This window comes from Camelus dromedarius, chromosome 2, assembly GCF_036321535.1.
Source record: "Camelus dromedarius isolate mCamDro1 chromosome 2, mCamDro1.pat, whole genome shotgun sequence".
In the NCBI taxonomy this organism is placed as follows: Eukaryota; Metazoa; Chordata; class Mammalia; order Artiodactyla; family Camelidae; genus Camelus; species Camelus dromedarius.
In genome coordinates, this window is record NC_087437.1 from 80083320 (window position 1) to 80096382 (window position 13063).

The 13063-nt window shown below is 36.4% G+C and overlaps 1 protein-coding gene across 1 annotated transcript in view; it reads right to left on the reverse strand.

The window, feature by feature from the left end:
- ZPLD1 (zona pellucida like domain containing 1) overlaps positions 1-13063 on the reverse strand; it is a 291846-nt gene that overhangs the window by 56551 nt on the left and 222232 nt on the right. The window lies entirely within an intron of this gene.

Below are 13063 nucleotides of genomic sequence, written 5' to 3' on the forward strand. Positions count from 1 at the left end.
TTATCAATGTCCTGTTGTGCTTCATGAAAGATGCCCGGTCCTTTCAATACTACATTTCATGTAGCGATGAAAATAGGATATGGAATATCATCATAAAAGCTGGTTTGATTGGGATAATAATGACTAAGAGGCCATCAATGCAGAAACCCCAACAGGACCCAATTGTGAAGAATGAGCTAGACACCGAACCTGCTTCACAATCTCCTCTTTTGTTTACGGGCCTCCACCAGCCTTTAGAATCTTGGAGTGGGTTTGGACGTCATCTAATAAGCATTTCACCCCAATAGCTATTATGATTTCTCATTGGGAAGAAAGGTGGGAAGCTGGGATTTGGGTGATACAGGGGAAGCTTTTGAGATACTTTGACCATAGCAAAGCTTCCTTCATGCACTATTGTGCTTAGGGATGACTGTGGGGAAGATTGAAGCCCATTGTGTAGATTTATATTATTCTATTGACTGTTTAATAATAATGGTTATCCTGAAAAAAGCACATTATTTCATCAGTAATACCACTAGCTGATACCTTTATAAAATTTCATTTTATTCAATTGGCTCAGGGTACTTTAACAACATTTACGTTCCCAATTGCTTTGTGATAGAGGCAAGCTGCCTGTGGCTACCGTGAACCGAGATTACAATCCAAGAGTTCAGCCTTTTAAAATTTGTAGTAAATCCCCTGAAACCAACTCTTTCCCTAAATGGTAAGCGAATTTAAAGCTACTATAACTACTAAAAAATAATAGCCAGCAGCTATTCACATTGCCTTCCATCTCCTGTTTAATGCTGAGAGAGAGTTTGGTGCTTTCTACACCAAACAAATCCAAGTTCACGTTTTTCAGGGCAGTGTCAGCTCCATAAACAAGCATAGTGGTAATGCCGTTCTACTCAGGAGTAAATACGAGAGACATGCATCTGCCGACTTTTCAAATGCCATCAATATAAAATTCCTTGTATTTTTTGTTAACTCTTATTAAAAACATAAAAATGCTTCTAAGAAACCCCTTTTGAGGACTTCCTAATTATGTTGACAGAAACGGCAGCTTTTTCTCATTCCCCAGAGGTTGTTTTACTCTATAATGAAGCTTCTGAGCTAGATGTTTTCAGGGGATGTTTCAGGTTTTACTTTGAATGCATATCTGCCATGTTCCCTACCATTTGAAAAGTTAAATGGAAATTCAGCAAGTTCAAGTAGCAATTAATAAATTCTGTAATTTATAGCAAAAAAAAAAAATCCTACGAGAAAATGAGCATTTCATAAATATTGAATTCCACTACCCACATACCCTACAAGTTGGTTAGCTAAAAAGATGGTAATTCCATTAGAGGCTTTCAGCAAGGAAAAGATAAAATAGTTGAGATAAAGTAGCTGACATTATTTGTTACTATTTTTCTTGTAAAATGTAGTGAACAGCAATGTCACACATTCCACAAACTTCCAAGGGAAAATTTTACAAGTTATTTGAAAACTCTGAGCCCCGTATTAAGGGGCTGTCTCCTCTTTTACAGGTGGTGTGCCCTGGCTGAATACTTGATTAGTTGTATGTGCAGCATATGCTTGTAATGGAGAATAATTTCAGCCGTTATAAAATATTCAACAGTATCTGATAGCACCAGAAGTGGAAATCTGAGCAGTCATCCTGCTTAGAAAAGGAGTTTATTAATGTTTCCTAATCAGAGGAAAGGTGACCAGTGCCCTTCAGTTCCTAAAAGAGGCTGGATATAGACTAGGAAGGCACCCTGATTTGTAACTGTTTCCTCAAACTAGATGGCTCATTCCCAACTTCCGTTAAAAATCATATAACTGAAACCTCAATGACTGAATTGCTCCAGCTAGAAAATGAAAGTAAAAAGCCCTCCTTGTCACGTGGAGCGATAATAAAGCATAGTTAAGGAGTCAGTATTTTAGGACCCTGCTTACAGGAGATTGCATCCTTTCTATCATTTGATAAAAGTATCTTTTCAATATGGATATGAAGGTGAGATTTTGTCTTTTTATTATTCAGCCAACCTAGAAATATGAAGCTGACATTTACTAGCATTTTGTGAAATGGGTAATGGATAAAGGTTGATTTCCACCATAGTCTCACAAAGTTCTCTCTCAGTGATGGAACTGCCCGCAGGGCTCAAGTTTTGCCCTCTTCACCTTGCTATGCACACTTGCTTCCTCGATGATTTCATCTCATCCAGTTTACAGCACTAATCATTTTCCAACATACTACATAGCTTACTGATTTATAAGTCTTCTCCCTCCAGACACATACCTGAATGTAATCCCAGCTATGAGTTCTTGTTCCCTAACGCTTCCCTAGTACTCAGAAGAATGCCTGGCATATGAGTTACTCAGTAATATATTTTGAAAAAAACAGAATGAATGAAGAAGGATGTGACAGATTACAGGAAATGTATTTCAAAGTGGGGAAATATGTTTTTCTCAAAGTTAAAAGTAAATAAGATTAGTTTTAGCATAGTTTTCTATTAAAGCAAAGTTTTAACTTCATACTAAAGAATTGTATTATAAAATGTGAGAACTTTGCAGCTCTAAACTTCTATGCTTGATAAAATTTGTACCATCAGAATGTTTAGCCTTATCTTCAGAGTTCCTTTTTCTCTCGAGATGGATCTGAACTCAATGTATAAAGGAACTCATAAAATACATATACATACATTGATTTTTTACAATTTTGATTGATGTAATCAATTAATCCAGGAGTCACAAAACAGTTTTTGAAGTCATAGATTCTCCCCTATAAATTTACTTTACTTTTCACTTTCATTTGGCATGTAGGCATCTCACAGATGCATGCTAACAGGTTTCTTACTGCAGAGCTGGACTGCAGGAGTGTTACAGGTTCCTCAGGTACTGAGAAAACTGGTAGCCCATGTACTCTTATACACACAAAAAATTGGCTCTATGTCCTAATGGGGTTTCAGGCCACACAGCATTGTAGACAAATTATAAAAACAGATACAGCCACACTTGAAAGAGGACTCAAACAAGATTAATATATAAGTGCAATTGATTTCCCAGCTCAACAAGTAATTTAACCAAATATTTCTAATCTCAAGAGTCTAAAAGCCAAATAAATTAGCCTTACTTCTTGATCAACATAAATTGTTGGTTGATAAGTTATCAAGCAGCTACAAGACTAGACTAACATTCTATTGTATTGAAGGTATTGTTGTATCACAAAAGGGGAAAATGTTATTAAAGGAATGTTGAACTTATTATTTTAAGACCATCAGTGGAAATACTGATATATTCTTGCTCACATTTCACATGATACATAAACCTCTGTTTGTTTTTTCAGGTATTTTTAAGGGTTCCCCTTACATATAAGATTTACCAATATATTCTAGATGCTTTCAATGAAGAATTCATGGTGATTACAGTATTTACCTACAGTTTTTTGGTAATTATTTATTTACAGATAGATCAATTCCAGGAACAAGGTTTCTAATACTGAATAACTTTAAGAAAGCTTTTAAATCATCCGTAGATTTATAAGGCATTTTCTTGTTTCTTAGATTACTTAATCACACTCATTTTTGGAAATGCCTAATCAAAACCTTTAAATTTAAAATAACTGTAAATTGGAGTGTTCATGGCTATAAAAGCTCAATTACTGTATCAGTTCACCAACACGGCCCTATTTGCCAATAAAAGCACTGAGACTGTGGTTTGTATTTCCAGCAAATCTTTATTGAAAGCCACAAACTAGGTAATGGTAGAAAAAGTTGTTCTAATCGTATCACTACTGTCGTAATAAGACGGGCCCACTCCTTTTAAAACCAAGGATTCTAAGAGATTCTTAAGGTAGAAACATAGGCTACTGCAATAGTTTCAATACAGATTTGAGAATGGTGAGAGTTTGTCCTGAATTCTTTAGTTAAGTTGAGCATCACCTCTTTTCTAGAACAGAACACGAACTGTAAGGACTACAACGGCTGGAAGATAATACAAATACGTGAGGTAAACCACCTGGTGCATGGGCACATGGGCACACGGAGTGAGAGGCTGGAACTGTGTCCAGTTAGAGGGTACAAAGCTTGCCTGCCTGAAGGCAGTAATGGCTGCCCTCTTTCAGGAGATTGTTGCCATGTAAGAATACATCACTCAACATTACCAGAAACTCCAAGTCTTCAAAAAAAAGAGTAGATCAAGGCTTTTTATTTGCCAGTACCCAAATTTCATGTGCTATCTCATGTTTTTAAATCATTTGCACATATTTGAACTGAATTAAATCTCTGAGCTACCAGTTTGCCACCTTGTCTAGCAGTTTGAAGAGTCAAAGGCATTTTCTTACTAGAAAAAAAATGAGATAATTTCCTTCAAAAACCTTGTTCTTTTTAAACAGTACTGCCCAATTAACCAGTAGTGACATTTTCCTGAGTCACACAGTGAATGAATTTGCTTTGCCCAGTTACACATTCATTATGCTGAATGTCCATGAAGTCCAGCATCACTATTTCATTGTATGTATTTTTATCATATAAAAAGTACCACATCATGAAGGGGGAAATTAGTAAGTCCAAATGTACCATCTTGATATTAGTTTTATTATAATCATTTCAAAGTAGACTGGCCATAACATCATAGTTACTTTTTGACACATTCAGGGAGGTATTTGGTGGTATTATCCCAACAAAACAGAGGATAAGAAATAAAGAACAAAATTCATGTTTTCTAGTTTTCTAAACCTATGGCTTTGACCTAGAGAAAAGTATCAATTATGGATGAAAATATAATGTATGTGGAAAAGTAGTCACTCCCTGAACTTCATGAATAGAACAATATTAATCAATTTTTCTCCATCATTGAAAAAAAATCTTTTAAATGTTCTACTTTATAACCCCTGTCCATACAGCCAACATTAAAAAAAAAAAAAATATATATATATATATATATATATATAGAGAGAGAGAGAGAGAGAGAGAGAGAGAGAGAGAGAGTGAGAGAGAGAGAGACAGAGAGAGAGAAAATATATTCTATTGGTTCTGTTTCTTTGGAGAACCCTGACTAATACAGTAAGCTAATTTTATACATGTTGTTCCTAATTTCCATCTCCTCTATCTTATAATTTTACAGACTTCTTTCCTTAAAAGTTTTCATTTGTCTGCACCCAAAATGAAGGAATTTATATTTATTCACCGTAAGTTTCATCTTATTAGAGTCAACTCATTAGTTTTAGCTGAATGATTCTTTTGGAAGCTTGACTCTGAGCTTCCATGTATTCACTGTTTGCACAGGTTTATCTCAAATACAGAGGATAGAATCAGACTTCCTTCATCAAGGCTAGTTTTTGAAGTCAGATCAGTGTAAGAGCTATCTGACTTTCTAAGTAAATGGTCTACACCAGCCACAGCTAATGTGAGTGTTGACCACCATGTTGTTATTGTTTTTCCCAAGCATAAAAAGCTACCTTAGTAATTCTTTTGACTCATACTAGACATATTATAATGCTCAAATTGAATGACACAGTTTGTTCTTACCTAGCTTATTAAATTCTCAGAAGAGACTAAACCCTTTAAATGAATAATCTCAAATCAGTATCGAACTGGGCCCATGTATCCCTAGGAGATTTAGACCATCTGCTAATTCTGCTGGGCAAAGCCTTTCTTGCCCATTCTCTCCGCTTTGGGGAAGTAGAATCCAATTTGCTTCCAGTTCCCATCTTTTTTCATCCCATAGTTAAATACTTAGTCTATATAAAATAAACTTTTGCAACCACTTTGTGTTATTTGAACCCAATGTATTCCCTTCCACAAAGAACATAGGTGGATGTTTTAAGGACATTGGAAGAGTATTTTGCTAACATAATTCTTTCTTAGAATCTGCTGTCCTTTAAAAATTATATCCTAAAACATGTGTTAACCATTATGTAAACAATGAATAGGTCAAAAATAATTCTTTTTATCCAATAAATATTTTGGAAGTTGAACTTTATTACAATTTGAAATGTCACAGAAATGTATTGCTGTTCCTATCTGATCACTCTTCCCACCCACTCCCATCCTCTTTCCGAACACAAGTATGTGAGGCAAGCTTTTCATGAACAAAGAATCCATTCAGGACTTAGATACCTGGGCCAATTTCTATTCAACAGCTTTCCTATGCACTTGTAGGTGCCAAACATCAACTCTTATGTTTCTCCAAAAGAATTCTTAATAGAAAGGGGATTAAGCTCTAAGTGCCTTCCTGATTTCACCATTTCTTAAGCCCAGTGTTAGGTTGCTGAAAGTTTACTTCATTTGTACCATCAGGAGCCTAACAAGCTTTAGAAACTGAGTGATGTAATATTTTTGTGTGTGGATGAAATATTGGAGTCACTAGCAATCTGTTGCATTAAAGGCACATACACATTTTTGAACATCTCTTTATTTTTCGAAAATAATTCTTTTGTAATGTTCTGAATTTCAGGTTTAAATGAAGAATGTGAAATGAAAATTGTTGTAACTTTAATAATAATCTGTATGGTAAAATAAAGACGAAAGCAAAGAAATGTATGTATTTTCCCAATACTGAGTCTTAACTCTAACCTAAGCAAATATCTACTCATTATCTGAATATAAAAATTAAAATGTATTCAGGGTGGGAATGCACTGATAAGTGTCCAGTTTATAAATACCAAAAGCCAGATGGTAGGAACAGTTCCATGAATTCATGTTCAGTCAGATCAACATGCACTCAAGATGAAAAAGGAAACATAACTCACACTAAATGGGAAATTCTCCAAATCATCAAACATGAAATTAAACAGGAGATAAAACACTAAAATTATTGCTTTTAAGAATATAATCTGTCACCTGGAAAATGAATTTTATACAGATATAATGAGTTCCCAAGAATAATTTGTGCGATGTCCAAGCAATGGTGTTAGGTTTGTGCAAACCTTGCCTATCACCATCTTGGTAGTGATTTTTCATCCAAAACATTGTCCACCATCTCCTGTGTTCTCTGAGGCATGAGACCACTGAATATCCACATTTGAATCACATGATCATGCAAGGTTACGTATGAAGATTTATTTAATTTATTTATTTAACTATTTGGACCCACAGTTGAAATCAAGAAGGGGCATTTCTGGAATAAACAACTTCAGTAGAGTCAGTTTATAACCACTACTTGAGCAAGATATGGACATTCCATTGGCAAGGGTTATTTACTGATATTCACCCCATGTAATTTTCCTTCTTGTCAAGGAGGTGTGCCTTACTGTAGTTTTAAGAAATGTAAGCTATAAAGATTCACAAAGGTCGGGAAACAAAGACTCCATATAATCTGAAATGAAGGGATAAGATGACTATCTTTGATAATTTTAAATGTTTTTAAATTAATTTTATTTTATATAATTTCCATATCACAAGGGTGACATTCTGCCCAATAATATATTTGGGTCTGTTTTTGTCAAAAGCCATGTATTCTGTTAATTGAGGACTGACTCCAAAGCCCATTGTACCAGATATTTAATTAAGAAAATCTCTTAAGGATCAAATACATTTTTCCCAAGTTCACTATATTATTATATTTGTTTACGTTTTTAAATCATGGCTGAAGTAAGCGGTTTTTACCTACTTCTAGCCTGATTTAAGGGATATTATAAGTAAGAGAAACATACGTAAATAGTATCTATTTTATAATCAACCTATTATAAGAAATGTAAAGGACAAGAGTCAAACAGTGAAAGAAGGATTTAGAGTCTATAAAGGAGCATTGGCTAAAATATGAACATTATCTTCAATAGCAACTTCACAGAATATGAAGAACACAGATATTTTTTATACTGTTTCTTATCACTGTTCTTCAAAAAAAATTAGAGTTGAGAATAAAAGGTTAAGTAACAGGAATTTTTTCTTTCCTGTAAATGTCTCAACGGTCTTCTAAGAATTTTTCTTTCTTTCAAGTCTTAGCTCTCACTTTCTACAGAAATCATCCCTGTGCCCAACATTTTAATTGCCCTCGAATATCTATTCACTCCATCTCCCTTTCTAATAGATCACAAATTAATTTAGTGGGTAATGTTTCTGTTTTAAAATATTTAGCTTTCCACTCTCTCATGAATCTGAAGATGGGCATGTGACCTAGCTCTGGACAAAGAGGTGTATGAGGCAGTGAAGGACTGGGCTTTTCAGAGTGTTGGCTTCCTAACAGACCAAGCAAACCTAGTCAACATATCTTACCCTTTACCTTTTTCCTTTCTTCCTAGAATTGAAAAGAGGTGTCCAGTAGGGCAATAGCTTTTTTTTTTTTTTTTTTTTTTTTTTACATATAAGGAGAATGGCATTACACTAAGACGACAATGATGAAAGCTAAGAGGAGGCCAGGACCTCAACGTTGTCATGTTACCGTAACAACCCTGGATTACTCTCTGCCTCCAAACTCTATGTTACATGAAAAGTAAGATAAGTAAAATAAAATAAAATCAGCATGTTAACTGAGTTTCTCTGACATGCATCTGAGGACAAGCTTAACCCTCAGACTCTGCTTATGTGTCCCACCTCCACTCTGGCTTAGGAGCTCCTCCTGGTTTCCCTGGCCACTCCTACAATCCCAAACAGGACTTTCTGCCCGTCACCACATCATAAATCTCAGGAAGACAAATCATGTCAATCTTTCAATCGATGATATCACTAGAACCTTGCATATGTCTACATAGTACATAGTAGGCACCCAAGACGTTTGATGAATGGGGAAACAGTAAAGAAGTGATTAAATATAGTATCCACCTCTATCTACTACTAATAAATAATTCAAAAGTCTTATTTTTACTCAGACTATTGCAATACCTTCCTCATGGTTCTCTTTGCATCCCCCTGCTTAAAAACCCTCCCACAGCTTCCATTACATTTATAACAAAATCCAAATCCTTCACACATTCTATAAAGCCCAGTATGATCTGGCTACTCTCTACTGCTCTGAACATACCTCTCTGCATTCCCTTCATTATACCCCAACCACACTGGCTGTCTTTCGGTTACTGAAACTTTCTAAGCTCATTCTCACCTCAAGATCTTGATGCCAGAGGTTTCATTTTCACAGATGTTTACCCAGCTGGCTCCCTCTTGCCTTTCAGATCTCTTCCCCAAAGAGGACACAGCTGATAACTCCATCTAAACATCTAAAGGAACTTATTAAGCATTCTACCCCATAGCCCTCTGGTAGGCCCGATGAGAAAATATTTGTTGCTGCACCATTAGGGCTTTCTGAGAAAATTTACTGACACTTGGAACTTGGGCTAAAAATGCAATCCTTAGAAGGTAATTTATGACTGAGTAAATAATGAAAACTGTAAAGAGATTTACTTTTCCAGAGGTATAGCTTCACATTTCAAGGGGGGTTGAGACTCAGGACCAGGGAGGCATTCCAAAAAGTGAGGACTCAGGATCCTCCCCATTACTTTTCCAAGGAAACTCTCTCAAAGGAGGAAGGAAGACAGCTGCCTCTCTCTCCTGTATACATGTCCGGATTCATCCTCTTTGCAGGGGTGGGGGGAGCGGGTTACTCACTTATAACACAGACCCACTGTGTGTAGGTTGGCATCTGGCTCTCACTGCATAGCCCAGAGGGAGGACACTGTAGCACAAGGGAACTGGCACATTTTTATTTGCTACAGATAAGTAGTAGCAAGTCTTCTCTGCTCCAGAAACTTCATGTTGGCATTCAGGGTAATGTTAATAAGTATTGTATTAAAAACTTAAGATCTCCTTCATTCTTTTACTGACAGCCTGCTAAAGGATATAATATGTAGTATATCTTTGAAAATTAAGGTTTTTATAGATTTCTGAAATGACATTTTGTGTTTCTTTTTAAATGAACTGATTTCCGTATGACTTAGCTGCTAGCTGTGAAGTTAATGAGATTCATAAGTTATGTAAATATTGAATAATTTATCTGTGTTCCTGCCCAGCTGCAGAGAGAAGGACCAGGCCTTCTCTGAAAAAGCAGTTCTAGTTCTCCCCAAAGTTCTGAACAAAAACGCAATGACCTCAGAGTTCTGTATCACGTGTTAACTGAAAAACTTTAAAAGACTGCACTTCCATAATTCTCAGTGTCTATCATGTGAGTACTGCCAACAATTTGGATTTGAGGAGGACTACACCTAATAGCATTTCAAGATGATTTACTCCCAAAATACACTTAACAGAAGCTACAGAGTAGACTTGTTAAGCATCATCCACTCGGATATTGAAAAAGAATCTTTAGAAAATGGACTTGGTGGACTTGAAACTGAGCTCTTACTTCTGATAATATTTGTGCAGTTTGTTCAAGCTGATCATCTCATTGTAGAAACAAAACAAACATATTGATACCATAAATATTCACCAAATAAAATTCTTAAAGATTTCACCAAAGAGAAACATCGACTCTGACTTATGGTGGTGGATTCAAAAATAGGTAGAATTAATTAGGCACTCTCTTTAAACATTTTAAACTAGGATTTATAGTAAAAATAATTTCTTCTCTAAGAACTGCTGAATGTAGTAGATTTTTTAAAAATTCTATCATAACAAGTCAGTTGAAATTACCTAAAATTTGAAGAGAAAGTAAGTGAAATATAAACTTCCGAAACCTAAGCTAACCAAAACCAACACCTTTGATCAGCCATTTAGAGAAGTATCCATTCTAAAGGATTATTTAACAAATGTGTTGCTACTATGAATAAGGAGGTACCAACTAAAATCCTGCTGGGAGGATAAACTGATAGAAGATAAACTGCATGACTGGACATTGTAAGGTTGCAACACCCAATGCTTTCAGAAGGGTAAACTGAGTAAACAAGAGTTGACAATTACATATTGTGTAGTTGTATCTCTAACATATTCCACAGAACAGGGCTCCCTGATTGGCAGGTATGAGCCTCTAGCCTTCTCAGTAGGTATATTCCTAGAGTAGAGAAGGGTACAGACCAATCTATTAACATTGTTTCCAAAGATGATCATCTAAATAATTTGTGCCCAAGTGTCTTTTTTTAAACCAATAGATTTCCCAAATAGACATCTCTTCTGAGAAGAAAATTTGCTGATTCCCCAATATCAGTGTTTCAAACCACTTATCAATTCAAAACAGATTAATTCATAAAGCTCTCATAATTTGGTAGACATCAATCAGTATTTCAGAGATTGCTATCTACAGAGGAAAATAAAATCAAGTTCCTGAGAAAACAAAACTGAGAAATAAGATTTGGAACCATAGTGATATCATAAATATGACTACATTATACATACAATTATATATTATATAATTTACATACCATTCAATATACAAAGCCATATGGAGAGGGTGATGCTCTTGCTAATTTCTAGTCCCTGCAAAGAAAGATATTTATGAAGGTGTGAGGCCAGGGCTGGATACAAAATTTGCAGGAATCAGTGAAAAATAAAAATGTGGACTCCTTGTTCAAAAAGTAGGGAAAAAAAAGCTTTCTCTTTTCGTCTGCATCTTCTCAACCCTATCATGGTAACTTTTATTTGCTTTCTATGTCCTGCTCCCTTAGGAATGAGACTACCTACTGGACAAGTACAGAACCTCGCAAGTGACCTCTCTATGTCCATGTCCACTGGGGACCACGGGATTGCAGAAGTCATTGGGCGGAAGGAGGGGAGTGGGCTACTGGGCATCTGACCAGAGGAGGCAGAGAGGTGACAGAGGCAGGACTACGTGTGAGTACAGGCTCAAAGATCCCAGTGCATGCCCCATCATCCCACTGGAATGGTTTTGACTACAAAATACAAATTTAAAGACAAAATTATCAGGAACTTTATGATGACCACATTTTATTAAACCCTAAGCGTCAGGGCCTGTGTAACTGTCTTGGCCATGAGCCCATGAACTGGCCCTTCCTGCAGCAGAAGTAGTTACATAGTCTCCCTGTCCAGGCCCTGCCTCATCTATTTCTACCATCTATGAGCTGGTCTGGTTGCTTTCAGGTCTCTGTGCTGATGTGGTCTTGGCAGACAATTCTAAGCTTTTCTGTCTGCCATTGCTCTGTACTCAGTTACCCTCATGTGTTCAGATTGCTCTTGCTACGGAGATATATGCTCCTAATTACTGTCACAAATTCCCATGACACACCAACAGTAGAAGGTACAGCACTCCTCTGAAACCCCTTTCAGATGTTAATGTTCCTTTCTAGTCACTCCACAGCAGGAATTTGGGGTTTGAAAGACCTCTCTGCCTAAGTCACATCCAGGTTAAGAGCAGCTTGGGAAAAACAGCCCCATAACTCAAATATTTTCTCCTCTATGTGAGGCTCTTATCTCCGAATAAATAAGACTGAGAAATAAGATTTGGAACCATAGTGATATCATAAATATCACTACATTATATATACAATTATACATTATATAATTTACATATTACACAATATATAATGTCATACAGAAAGGCATCACCAAGAAGGACCAACTAATACTTACTGATCAAGCTTGGAATATGCAGTTGAACAGCCACATGAATTATAATAAACTGTTAGGGTAAGAGGCTTGGTCAGAGCAATTGGGGAGTCTTTGTCTGGCTTGATCACCTCTTTACAGAAACAGAGTCAAAAATGTCATGTTGCTAATTAGTCCAATTATGACCTTGGACAAGTCACTTCATAGCTCTCTCATTCTTCATCAGTCAAAAATCGAAAGGGTGAAATTACATTGTCTAAGCCCTAACCAGTTTCAAAAGCATTTAATTCCATGAGAGAAAATAAAAAGGATAGAAGAAATGTAACCAAAAAGGCCTTTTTCAAATAAACCTGAAAATGTATCTTTCAGTATATCGTTTTTTACTTCTAGCTTGGCATGGATTCCCTGATGGTTCAGTTCAGATCCTCTGGGCAGAGGTGTTGAGATGAAGTGAGGAGAGCAAGAGGTCCCCTAGGGATGGGGAGTGAGGGGTGGGCAGTGCCCGTGAAAGACCGAAGAGGAAGAACAGAGGTGAGCAGGAGTAGCTTTCAGACACAACACAGAACCAACACTCATGAAATGGATGGAGGGAGAAAGCAGAAATGGGCAGAGAAAGCATCAGGGTGCTGCCAACCTGCAAAAGTCTCAGGTAACCTGGTGGGGAGCTCCGG